Source organism: Lissotriton helveticus, chromosome 2_1, assembly GCF_964261635.1.
Source record: "Lissotriton helveticus chromosome 2_1, aLisHel1.1, whole genome shotgun sequence".
NCBI lineage: Eukaryota > Metazoa > Chordata > Amphibia > Caudata > Salamandridae > Lissotriton > Lissotriton helveticus.
This window is the reverse complement of record NC_136059.1, coordinates 2,081,666,453-2,081,679,486: the sequence shown is the minus strand read 5'-3', so window position 1 is coordinate 2,081,679,486 and position 13,034 is coordinate 2,081,666,453. Positions and strand designations below refer to the sequence as shown.

At 42.1% G+C, this 13,034-nt stretch overlaps 1 protein-coding gene across 6 annotated transcripts in view; it reads right to left on the bottom strand.

The window, feature by feature from the left end:
• Window positions 1-12,717, bottom strand: part of LOC144819055 (kynurenine/alpha-aminoadipate aminotransferase, mitochondrial-like) — a 442,105-nt gene extending 429,388 nt beyond the window's left edge. For 2 of the 6 annotated variants that reach the window (XM_078677068.1, XM_078677065.1), the window contains exon 1: window positions 12,446-12,575. The gene's annotated coding sequence lies outside the window, so the exon portion shown is untranslated. Of the gene's footprint in view, window positions 1-12,445 lie in introns of all 6 variants that reach the window. The other 4 variants (XM_078677063.1, XM_078677064.1, XM_078677069.1 and 1 more) reach the window with 4 other exon arrangements.
• Between the last annotated feature and the right edge of the window lie 317 nt (window positions 12,718-13,034).

Below are 13,034 nucleotides of genomic sequence, written 5' to 3'. Positions count from 1 at the left end.
TCTCTAAATGCTATTACAGTTTCCAGGACAATGCGCTGAATCCTCTCTTCCTCCTACTCCTTCACTACCCCCTGCTTACGTCTTTTAGGGGAGAGAGAGGAGAATTCATCTTCAGAAAAGGAAGGGGACCTAGAAAGAGAAGTGTGATGCCTCTTTGAAAAATGCTTCCCCATGGCGAGCAGCAGCAGCAAACCAGGTACCAACAGTAGGCAAATGGCAGCAAAAGCACAGAAATTCTTCCAATGTAGGAGAAAAATACAAGAAGAAAAACCTGTAAACTGATATAAGCAGCACACCTGAAGGCAGGTAAGCACTGCTTGTTATATTTTCCAGAAGCATATTTGAGTGCGCCAGCTGGAAGAGATAGAACGTGCATACTCGGAGACCCCATTTCTGAGCATGCACAGTACTGAAACTTGCGGCTAATCTTTTACTGTCCAAAACAAAAGCTGAAGAGACAGGAGCACAAAGGGGGCATGCAAAAAGATATATAACTCTTAATGATATCACTGCCCTCAAACAAGAAGGGATACCAAAGGGGATGATGGACGGAGCATTTGAACAAATCAAGCACTCACCCCTAGTCAACTGATCTGGGTTTAATCCATCACCATTCTTTAGCTCACTCCACCACCCCAGTTCAGACATGGCCATATGCAAATCAGCCTGAACCTGTGCCTCATGGGAACAGTCCAGTCCGAACTGCCAAGCCATGTCTTCTCTGGACTGGAAACAAGCATCCTGGGACCGATTTCAGATTCATAATCCTCATCAGCCAGGCTATCTTGAATCCACTGGTAGAGTGAGCAAGGGACCCACGTCTGGGCATACCCTGCCAAGTTAGGGCGAACAAAGCGATACCAAAGGGGATGATGGACGGAGCATTTGAACAAATCAAACACTCACCCCCAGTCAACTGATCTGGGTTTAATCCATCACCATTCTTTAGATAGTGTTGCTTGTTATATTTGCCAGAAGCATCTTTGAGTGCGCCAGATGGAAGAGATAGAACGTGCATGTTCGGAGACCCCATTTCTGAGCATGCGCAGTGACTGAAACATGCTGCTAATCTTTTACTGTCCAAAACAAAAGCTGAAGAGGCAGGAGCACAAAGGGCGTATGTGAAAAAATATATAACTCTTGATGAGATCACTGCCCTCAAACAAGAAGGGCCAGAGATAACAGGGCACAGAAAAAGCCCCTACTGTCTCTGAACACCAATCACTCTCTTCCTCAAGGATGACCACCTCAGGAGCAAGAAGAGACGCAAGAGAGAGGCAGTCTGAATCCACCCCTCCATAGACACACACCAATCTCCATGCTACCGATATCCGGAGAAAAAGAGAGATGGCCCCATCCCCAAGCGGCACCATGGCCTGAAAGAGGACTGGCAACATGTGAATTAAAGGAAGACCTGCAGGAAGACGTACACTGCCGTCCAGTGTTGAATGTCCCGGCAAATAATTCTATGGGGCAGAGGAACAGGGATTCCCAAGCCCAGCAGGGAAGTCTCCCATCCTCCAAACTACAGGTCCCATGTATCCTCATCCCAGAAGACAGAAAAACAGACTGAAGGATTCTGGGCAAGGCCATGCCTTATATCAGAGTTCTTCAATCTGTGGGGGCATGACACCATCTCAGGGGTGGCGCACTATACCCTAAAAACGTACCTTTGTCGAGCTAAGGAGCTAACCGTTCCAGGACGGTCTTAATTGGTAGAGCTGGAATGCTTCAGCTGCAGTGGGAGGCAGGGAGTCTCCTCTGCTAAAACTGAAAGCGAACCAACAGACAGTCCACTGTGGACCGTCTATTCCTTTGCATTTGATTTCATAGCAGAGGAAACTCCCAGCCTCCCACTGCAGCTGAAGCATTTCAGTTCTAAGAATTTAGCCCTATCCTGGGCGGGTTAGCTTTTCCCAGAAAGGAGACGTTTCTTTTAAAATTACACAGGCAGGCACGCAAAGCCCACAGGGCTAAAAGGGTTTTAAGTTGACAAAAGAAGAATGCCAGCCAAGTGTTGTTTAAACAGCCTGCACATTGCTTGTCTTGACACTGAATAGGGTTACAAATAAAGAAGTATGCATTCCTTTGTAATGTGCCTTTTCTGTCTTTGTTCCCTTTTATTATCAGTCTTGGATCATTCAGGCAGCCACAGAACACAATTGAAAGTTGTTTGCTGTTCAAAGTATGCATAGCTAAGTGCTGACAACACAGTTTTAGGTGACTGCCTATTTTTGTACTACCCGTGACATCTAAATAATGAGCTGGCAACCCTGGCTGCCAAATTATAAAACTGGGAATGTGTTGCAAGATCAGCACATTTATTTCCTCAACCCTTGATCCCTGGTTAATGCCATAATAGCAATAGTTTAACATATCTGAAACCTTACGCTGCCGTCAATAACATGTTGAGTTACTTCAAGTGTTGGAGTGGACATATGCCACACTGAATTTGTGTTATGTTTTTTGCTACTTTACAAAAGATTTGTTTACTGCCGTGACCACACTGTTTGATACTGGAGTTACTTCAAGTGTCTGGGAACGCACTCAGCATCCAGACATCTCGCTCCTCATTCTTGCCCTGCACTCAGAGGGATCACAATGCCCTCACAATGATCCCCATGCACTTACACCATTCACCCGCTTACCCTGCACTCACAGTGATCTCTCTGCACTCACAATGCTGTTCACCCTGTACCTCACCCTGCAGTCACACCAGCACACTACTCAACCTACACTCATGTGACACTTCACACACCTGTCCCCCTCTCTGCTCATCTGCAATCTCACTCAATAAAGCCTATCACTAACCATACATTAATTCGCCCGACTCTGCACATAAATCCGCACCCAAATTCATATGGTCACCTCACTCACCCTGCAGTCACTCCTCTTACCCTACTCTCACACTGTCGCATGGCTCACCATGAACTCACATGGGCACTCCTGCCACCCACACAGGACAGAAGTTTAATGTGCCTGCTACAAAGAACATGTACCATGCAGATCAAAGAACTGAGTGTGAGTAAACTATGAGTAGTGCTATAAAAACATTAAATGTTTGCCAAAAAGGTGCTATAGAGAGATGAGGTGCATTGTTGGTGAGTGGTAGTGAGGAAATTCATGGAGAAGGAGAAAATGGGGACGCCAACAAAGAATGTTGCACTGTGTGCGACCAGTGCTTGGGCCAGCCCTGGCTGTGAGTGTTCGCCCCCACCTGAATTTAAGGTCTAGTTGCGCCCCTGTGCACAAGTATAGAAATGTTGTGCCCCATCAAGGCTTTCGTCCTAAATGACAAAAGTACACATTTACATGCAATGCAATCCAGCCTTTCAGGTGGCCCCTTGATAGAGACAACTCTGTTTTTGCCCTGATGGCCTGGGATAATTAAAAAACAGATTCTTGTATAGAATGTTTTTTCATTTCTTTTTAATGTGATTGATGTGAGAGAGTCTATTACTATTTGCAGATAAATGTGTTTGTTTCATGCAAAACCATAAAAAGGTTTATTTTAGATCAAAACGGGTCCTTGCATATGAAAAATTGGAGGATATCACAGATATTATTCAATGTAAAATTAGTGGGCCGCTGCTGTGTTACAACAATGAAAACACACATCACTATCTCTGAATATTAGATATAAACACTTTAAGAATTTTGACCATAGTTCCTTTTCACCGTTAATAGCCTGGCTAAAGAGGGTATGGCAGAGCTGAAAGTGGATCATAAACTCAAACCTGTTCTGAACAGGGGCCCCCAAAATCCTTAACAAGTCCCTGTCAACACAAAGTATGTCAGACAACATTGCTCTGAAGTAAAATAGGCAACATCATTAATTTATTATTAGTTCTATTTTTTTTTATCAACACAAGCCCGACATGTGTCCTAAACCCCCACAGGCAAGCAACTTATCGTAACACTGAGGAATTCTACAATGAGGTGTTTGTTCAGGGCCCTCTCTGTGGACTTTTACCTTTGTCTCCGGATCCATAACTGGTTGGTGGGCCATTATCTCATTATAATGCTGTCTAAAACGTTTGTTAATGATTTCTAGAGAAGAATTGTTTCTCATGTACCAGCTATGAGCTACGGAGTGCTCGGAAAATCTGATAACACTGTCTCCCTTAGAATCACTGTTTTGGCTAGAAAGGTCTGCAGAATATTCAGCTTTGAGAGAAACTGCTATCACAACTCTCTTGCCTTTCAGCTCATCCTATTTATGTGAGATTTGGTTCTCAGCACTTGCGGTATTAAAGACTAAGTACCGTACAAGACTGGATGTAGACCACAACCTGGGGATGGCATAGCAAATATCCATCCATAGATTGACCTGTGGCGAAAAACAGACACATCTATCACATTAATGTTGGTGGTGTTATTATCAATCTATATCAGGTGTAAAACAAAGAATTCTAGTAAAAATAATTTGCGCACATTTTATCTTGGAAATTTGTGTTTTGAGCTGTGTAATAAGCCTCTGTCATTTCACCACACCCACTCACAAACCTGCAGTTTACTAAACACTCTTATTGTGTTGAACATTATTTGCCAGATATGGCCTGGGATAGGCGCGTGGCAGTTGATTATGCAGTGTACCAGGTTCCAGAAATTTCTCTCAGGTGGTGTGGGAGGGCCGACATCTAAACAAAATCAGCTTGGGGGCTTAACCTACAAAGGTTTGAAGACCTCTGCCTTATATTGTACCCACGAGGGATTACTTGAAAACTTCTGTGTGTTTTTTCTGTCCAGAGGTTGGAGTCCCTCTCATGATGTAATGACTGGGACGAGGTAAGTAGAGACATTTATAGATTTAACTCATGTCCCCTAATCTCAGGGATTTAAGTGGGTTGGGAACTGTCGTAACTGTTGAACTCAAATGCTGCCTCATAGCTCTCACTGAGAATTATTTTGAATACAACGGACCACTGCTCCTCCCGACCCACGGAACTTCAATGGGCAGCACATTTGCCCCAGTATAGCAGGCCTCTATGCTAGTGATTTTGAGAACACACATATTCTAAATGATACAAATCCATCCAGAAAAACACACAAGATGATGGACGGAATGTTGCACAATGGCAAAACATTCACCCCCAGTCACAGATCTGGGTTTAATCCATCGTTATTTTGCTCACCAAGCCACCCGAGTTCAGACATGGCTATATGCAAATCAGTCTTGACCCTGTGCCTCAGTGCCTCATGGGAACAGTCCAGCCCGAACTGCCAAGCCATGTCTTCCCTGGACCGGAATCAAGCATCCTAGGACCGGTTTCTGGCTATCAGCCATCTTCAGCCAGGATAGCTTGACTCCAGTGGCTTAGTGAGCACGGGACCCACGTCTGGGCATACCCTTCCCACATAGGGTGAACAGCAAAACACACAAGATGATGGACGGAATGTTGCACAATGACAAAACATTCACCCCCAGTCACAGATCTGAGCAAAATAACGATGGATTAAACGCAGATCTGTGACTGGGGGTGAATTTTTGCCATTGTGCAACATTCCGTCCATCACCTTGTGTGTTTTGCTGTTCAGCCTATGTGGGAAGGGTATGGGTAGGGTATGCCCAGACTACAATAACTATTCACGCATGGGACCTGGGAAAGTTTACAGGTACGATTTCACTTGAAAGGGTTTAGAGCACATCTTCAAACAGTGGGACGCCTCTGAGCCTTCATTCCTAGTAGGTTCAAATGCCTCTACGTATTTGTAAATGAAGATGGACTGGAAGCGCAACATTGTTTATTTGGCTCGTTTCTAGGCTGCCTTCCTTTACATGCAGGGTTAAAGTGCTTAAAAAAGCAGGGACTGTAATGCGTCCCATGGTGGCAATGGAAAAAGACTTAACTAAAAAGAATCAAATATTCTGTGTCTTGTTGAATTTTCATCTTTACGTTTCTGATTATAAAAAACAACGCACAAACCTTAAGGCAAAATTAATGCAAGTTAAACTTATCAGTGGTTCGCTGGTTTGGTGGCGCCACATTACAGATTTTTGGTGCTAGGCTCACCCCCTTTATCCAATTGCCCCCTTTTTGAAAGTGTATTAGACACAGTGTACGATAAGCTGCCGCAATCGTATTACATGTTTAAGATAAAACAAGTGCTTTCAAAGTATATTTTTTAACAATAAGTAAACTATACATAATTCAACATTTTTATATCATCCATTAAGACTACGCTTTCCAAAACTTAATTGATAACACTATGACATTAATTCTCAAAAAGGATAAACATTTGTCACCATAAAAAATGAAGCAACTACATTGATTAGAGCCTAGACTGGTTCCCAAGCAGCCTTTGCATTAGGTAATTAACCAAATGCACACATTTACATATTTCTCAGGTAGCAGGCACCCTAGTGAGAAGGCCTGTTTCTTTTTTAGCTCTCTGTCCCTTCTGCGGCTTCACAGTACAGGAGATCCATAAATCCACTCCCACCTGACCTCCTTTAACAACATTCACCCACAACCATCTCAACGTCCACATTAACCATTGAGGAATATTTTTTAACAAAAAGCATGGAAAATATTTTTATAAAATTAGAAAAGTTTGGGCATGTTGGTCCTCATAGAGCCCAACCACTTGGACCTCTGTCCAGAAGTCCTTTAAGCTGAGTCGAGAGAGGTGATGGCCGGGAGGAGACCAGCAAGGTCACATTTAGACCCAGAGCGCTGATAGTCTGAACTCCTGGGGCCTCATAGTAAAGTCCCATGAGAAAGAAGAAACCAGCAAGATCTATGAATAGCGTTGAAGAAATGGCCCAGAAGAGGGGATGCTATGTAGGGCACATTTTTGTTTACAAATGGGCACAAGTAACTTCTTTAGAGGGATGCCCTGAGGAAGGTGGTGGGAATTGAGGATCAGTTTTTAAAGGGCAATCACGGCTGTTAGTGCAGTAGATGCAGTGGCTCTGAGCCCAGGGTTTTGATGCCACTTCCCCCTAATTGCAGCAGTACTATTAGCAGAAAAGGGGTAGGGCCCATTTCCTCACTTGCATTAGGGCCCAGATCACCTTTGCTGTACATGCAGGGATGTGGAATTCCTATAGCCCGACGCCCAGGACATATTGTTTGGGGTCAAGGGCAACAAGTTTTAATGTGTGTTTTGTCCTTGGGACAAGTAGGCCCAACCCCTTGCAGCACAATCCCTTTGTCTATCAGTGCACTGCCTGCAGTTAAGTTAATATTTGTGTGCATATGTTAATGCTGTTCACATTTGTATTCATGGTTCATTAATTTAAAGCCTTTATTATTAGGGTGAGCGCTCTAAGTAAATGTAAATTCTGACTGCACTACTGACAGTGGTTCCAGTATAAAAATGTATACACACGGTTTCAAAGTTTAGCAATATGAGGCTATGCATAATGTTCCCAGAATGCTCTATGATTAGATGAAATATTTGCAGAAGCTTGAAAGCAAGATTAATGATTCTTAGATTTCATTATAAAATGTTCCTAAATGAAAGTAGGGGAAAACATTTTTTTGCTAAACTACTGTAAACTTTCAGGTACCATTTCTTTGCAGCATCATTTAGTAAAATTTGTTGATGTATGCTAGTATTTCCCAAAGATATTCATATCTGAAAATCAGAGTAACCAGTATCAATAAGATTATGAAAAACAAAAATAAACAAGCAATGGCAAAACCAGTAAGCCTGAAATTGCTGGTCGTGTTTTAGTTTTAGCAATAAGTGACTTGTTTTGGCATGGTTTTTGTAAAACCTTATTGATGTGAGAGCTGCCGGGCCCTCACCATTATAACAAACATTGCCAAAAGCAAAAATTGTTTCTGGTCTCAAAAAGCACACACTGCCAAATTAGTTATTGGCACTGAACAAAACTATGTTGTGTGCTGATATGCTCCTTGTGAAACAGAAGAATACTGTCACTCACAGTGAAGTCAGGAGAGAGAGAGAGAGAGAGAGAGAGAGAGAGAGAGAGAGAGAGAGAGAGAGAGAGAGAGAGAGAGAGAGAGAGAGAGAGAGACACAAAATTGGGGGCCCAATTATTAAAGAAAGTCTCAAAAGTGCACCCTTGGTATATGTACTTGCATTAAGTTTAGCTCTATGGTTTTTGTGAATTCACAAGAATTTACAGAAGTAGGACAAGAAATTGTACTCCTAGAAAATATTTGTGAACTGCATTTTAGCATGAGCAATATGAGCATGTGTAGATTTGCTCATGCGAAAACCTGAATGTTTGCGAGTTCATTTTCCCTCCAACCACTTTTTTCCTAACTCTGGGAGAAGGTTTGCGTCTGCCATTATCAGGAGTACATTTCCAACATTTCTCATTATGGGAAAAGATTAGAGAAGAGTTGTTGTAAACCCTTAAACATGCAGGTTAGTAGGTTTGCACAGACTCAAAAGGGCATTCCAACCCTGAAACTATTGCTTACCACTACCTTCAGTCCCAGTATGTAGATCTGCCGAAAGATGACAACAGGGATTGCTAGTATTCAAACACTACCAGGGTATGAGCCCTGGCGTAATCAGAGAGGCTATATAAGAGCTCTTATACAATGAGATTGCTGCCATAATTTGTCGCCGCACTACATGGCACCAAAGGGACAAGTGGATTTTGTTACAGTACAAGTAGTTTTATGACGCAACCTGCCCTATGGACAAGTAGATATTTTAATAAATTCCACACCCTTGTACATGGAACAAGGCCTAAGCAACAGGAGTAAAATGTTTCGTTTTTGTTGTTTTTTATTCCTTCTACAAAAAGGAGTAGGTAACCTGCTTTGGGCCTTTGGCCTAGGAATGATGGCCCAGTAGCAAATCTGTAGGTATCACTGGTTCTGCAAGTGCCGTGCCCCTAGGACCGAGGGGTGTGTGGGGGCAACTAAACATCAATTATGGCTGTTTTATTATCCTTCATTGCATTAGGGTTCAGGGCAACTTTGCTGTGCCATGTTTGATTTGGAACTTGCACCAATGGCCCACGGGAGGGGAAAACTGAAGCGGAGGAGACACCTTAGCTGCTGTCAGAAACAGCAGACAGGGGGATGAAGCAAGAAGGGGTCCTTGTTAACAAGTGTCAGAGGAGACTGCATGTTTTGCTAGCAAATGCAGACCTCAAAAAATCTTTAAAATGTAACAAGACCTCCAGGTCTAGTAATGTTAACAATCTACTTGACCTAACTGTAATGTACTTGACAGTAAACTGGTCTCAAATTGTGTGATCCAAATATTTTATGGAACAGCCTTTTTCTTTATTATCAGATAAAAAAGCACCTTCAAATGTGTGAGTTTAGCATTTCCACTGCGCAAAACACACTTAAAAAAAAAATGTATGCACTAAACGTTTGCTCCATGTATAAGAAGCAAGCCCACATATAGGGTACAAATGACCATTTCTTCCTTTTTAGTTCGCTAATAGCATTGTCATCAGGGCGGAGGCAGGCAGATTGCTCAGTTCATGTTTAAAAACTCACTTTTAATAATACTAAAGCATAATGTGGTTTAAAAACTCACTTTTAAGAATACTAAAGCATAATGTGGTAGTGCACCATCATTTACAGAGAGCACATTTTCCATTGAAATTGCCACAAACTTTCCACACTTACATGCAGTTTTACTGATAAAACTATATAGCATACAATGTGTGGAAATTAGGTTTCAGCAAATATATTTCTAACTTGCACATCACCAAATAAAGTGTTCTGATTTGTTTTCATCCTATAAAAATATTTTTATTACGGCACAGAAAATGTGCTTTCATAACTACTGAAATATATTTTGAATTGTTTGTACAGTTCACTTACTAGCTATTTCAGTGGTGTGTTAGAAAAAATGCCTGACTTCTTGCAGCTTTTCATTTCACATGATTTGCCTAGCACGATTGTCACCCCGTTCCCTTTACAAAATCATCTAACTTCCACAGTCAGAGAAAGAAAAGCAAATGTAGGAAGACAGACTAACTTTTGACCTGGGTCTCTGAATGCAGAGCAAATGTGACAATACAAAAAACAAGATTTAAAGGCATCTTTATTGCTCATTCACTTTGTGAGTGAATAGAACAGCTGATTGTAGGTTTGTAGAATGGGCGAGTATGACTTAAAAATAGCTTGCCCTGATGAAATCTGGCTAGCCATTGTGAGGAATGGAAACAGTCTTAACTGTAGAAAAACAAGGTGAAGTGAGAAGCTAAATTGGGGCAACCATCGGCCTCTCGTAAACACTGCAATCAGTACACAAAAGAGGGGGCAACATATGAGAGCCCATTTTGTTTCTGAACGGGCAGAGTCTGTTTCAAAGACTGTAGTGATGGTCAGGTCTGGTGGGGAATGGATGAAAGAGACAGAGGAGACAGCCTGCTTCTCAGGGCTGCAGCTGCATTTGGGCCTAGGGAGTGACACTCTCACAACACCCCAATTATGATGGATAGTGTGTTTTAGACAATTTCTGGTTTTGTTCTATATGTTTGCATTTTTATGAATCTAACACTTAAAGTGGATTATGAGCTACAGAAAAGATTCCCCTAAAATTATCTTATAAGCCCTATACCCTACAATCAGCTCTGCACCACAGTTTTTGCCATAAAATTCTGAGGGGGGGTAACATCAAAATATTTTGCTTGGTGGGTCTCAGAACAAAAACGTTTGAAGATCCCTGATTTAGAGGGAAAGAAGCTAGGAGCATGTGGTGAAGGACTCCATTTAGTGAGCCAAAATCAAAACTTGGGGGACTATTCTCAAAGCAGACACCTCAACTGTTCTTGGCGACATGGAAAACAGCACTTAGCATTGTGGCGCCCTAGTTTCACTTTTTTCATTCTAAACATGGAACAACAGATCCCAGTAAGTAAAGTACTTTTGGCTTAATGGGCAGGTCGGACAGGTGGCGTAAAATTCATAGGACACAAAGGGTGACCACTCGACCGTAAATTTCACGGACCATCCGTTATTTTAGTATGATGTCTGTAAAGTGTCCGTAATTTGGGGTCCCCAAATTACGGACGCCTTATTGACATCATACTAAAATCAAATTGGGGAATTTCAGGCAGGTATGCTGTTCACCTGTGAGAGGCCCCGCACTTATCTTTTAAACTGAAGGCCTGCAGCAGCCCCTCCCGAACCTAGCAGACTGTGGACGGGCCCATTGTAATTCTGAGACTGCAGCTGATTATTACAGGTAGAATGGCAATGGGACCTATTGTAGCAACAGCATGTGGTGTGCTTTCTCATGAATCAAACTAGGGCAAGGCAAAATAAAAATAAAATAACTGTTGGAGGCAGAGAAATCAATTGTGCAAAACCTCCATCTATAGGTCATTAACCACATTGTCAAGGTGGATGTGTGAAGGAAAGAAGTGATAACCACTTTAAAAATAGTATTCAGTTCAGTTTCTGATGTCCCTAAAAATAGTATACCTTAATAAATAGAAGGTGGAAGGTAAAATAATTCTGAGTAAAAAAAGAATACAATAGCCTATTCAGCTAAGTGCTTCTTAAAGTCATGGGACTTGAACAGCGTTTTCACTGTACATTTAAAAGTAATATTTAAACATACAAATAAAAAATACTATTTAATGTTTATTGTTACATTAGCACAAATCTTGGTTGAAGAAAGGGCCGGGTGTCGCTTTGCAAAGCTGCGCGCATACTGAAAAACTGTAAAATGCACGACTGTCTCAACCTTACATAAACGTATTTTGACTTGTACTTATTTTGGTTGTCTATTTGCTTACTTATATACTATTGTGCGACCTCATCTGATATGTCTGTAAAACGTATGCGTTTTCCCACATTTTTGTCCTGAATTTTGACCTTCTGTCCTGAATTTTGTCCTGAATTTTTACACTGACCGTCCTGAATTTGCGCCCATGCCAGTTGGTCACCCTAATGACACGTGGGCTTGACAGGTGTGTGGGCGGTCATCCGTAGTTACGTGATCAGTTATATAACAGAAAACTAACGGCACACGTAGCAAATGTTGCAGGACACCGTACGCAAAACCTTTCATAATTTATTTTACTAGTAGACTTTTTAAAAGGGAAACAAAAATACGTGCTGATCGTGTGCTCCGCTACTGGTAAAAATGTAATTTCGTCTGAGCTCAGCTGCTGCAAGGACAGAGTATACGAGGACGTTGCACGCACTCTCCAACTGTATATATAGTCTTGCAGCATTTGAGCTGAAAAAACAGAAGAAATTACCAGTTACGGGGACCACGGTATGTATGTGGTTCCCTTTAAATGAGTCTAACCGTAGGATAAATGATCAAAGGCAAGGCACATGCGCAGTAAAATAATGATGGTGCTGAAGTAAAGCGCTCCGATACCTTCGAGTCGAGTTAGCGCAATGTAAAACTGGCAAAAAACATATATATGTTAAATTCGTTGCACATCACGAAGGCACATAAAACAGCACCAAGATACCATTACACATCGCCCCCCGTTTAAACTGTAAAATGCGCTTGCGCGTTAAGTACTTACTAGCTAAAACGAAGATCAGAGAAAAATTCACAGCAGTTACGGTTCTGCAGCGCTCCACTATAGTAGGAATCACCAGCCGGGGATCTCCTCTCCCTGCCTTTGCAGAACCGTCGCCGGTGGCTTAGCCAGACCCAGCTAGTTGATCAATGAACGATGAATGAGCAAGGCACATATGTACATCGATGCACGCAGAGCTTTCAAACTGTTGCACGTCTGCTGGAAACCTCACACGTCCTGGGTTGGCAGTCTGATGCAATGGCACCTGCGACTTCTTGAACCAATAGATTAGGGTGACCAACAGTCATGGCTACAAATTCAGCACAGTGAGTGTAAAAATTCAGGACAAAGGGTCAAGATTCAGGACAAAAATTCAGGACAGAAGGTCAAAATTCAGGTCAAAAATTTGCAACAAAAGGTAAGTTTTACAGACACATCAGAGGAGGTCGCTCAATAGTATATAAGTACATAGACAACCAACATAAGTACAAGTCAAAATAAGTTCATATTAAGTTGTGATAATCGTAAACTGCACCGTTTTCTCTGTATGCCTGCAGCTTTGAGCATTTGTGCAGGTATTTTTATGGTATTT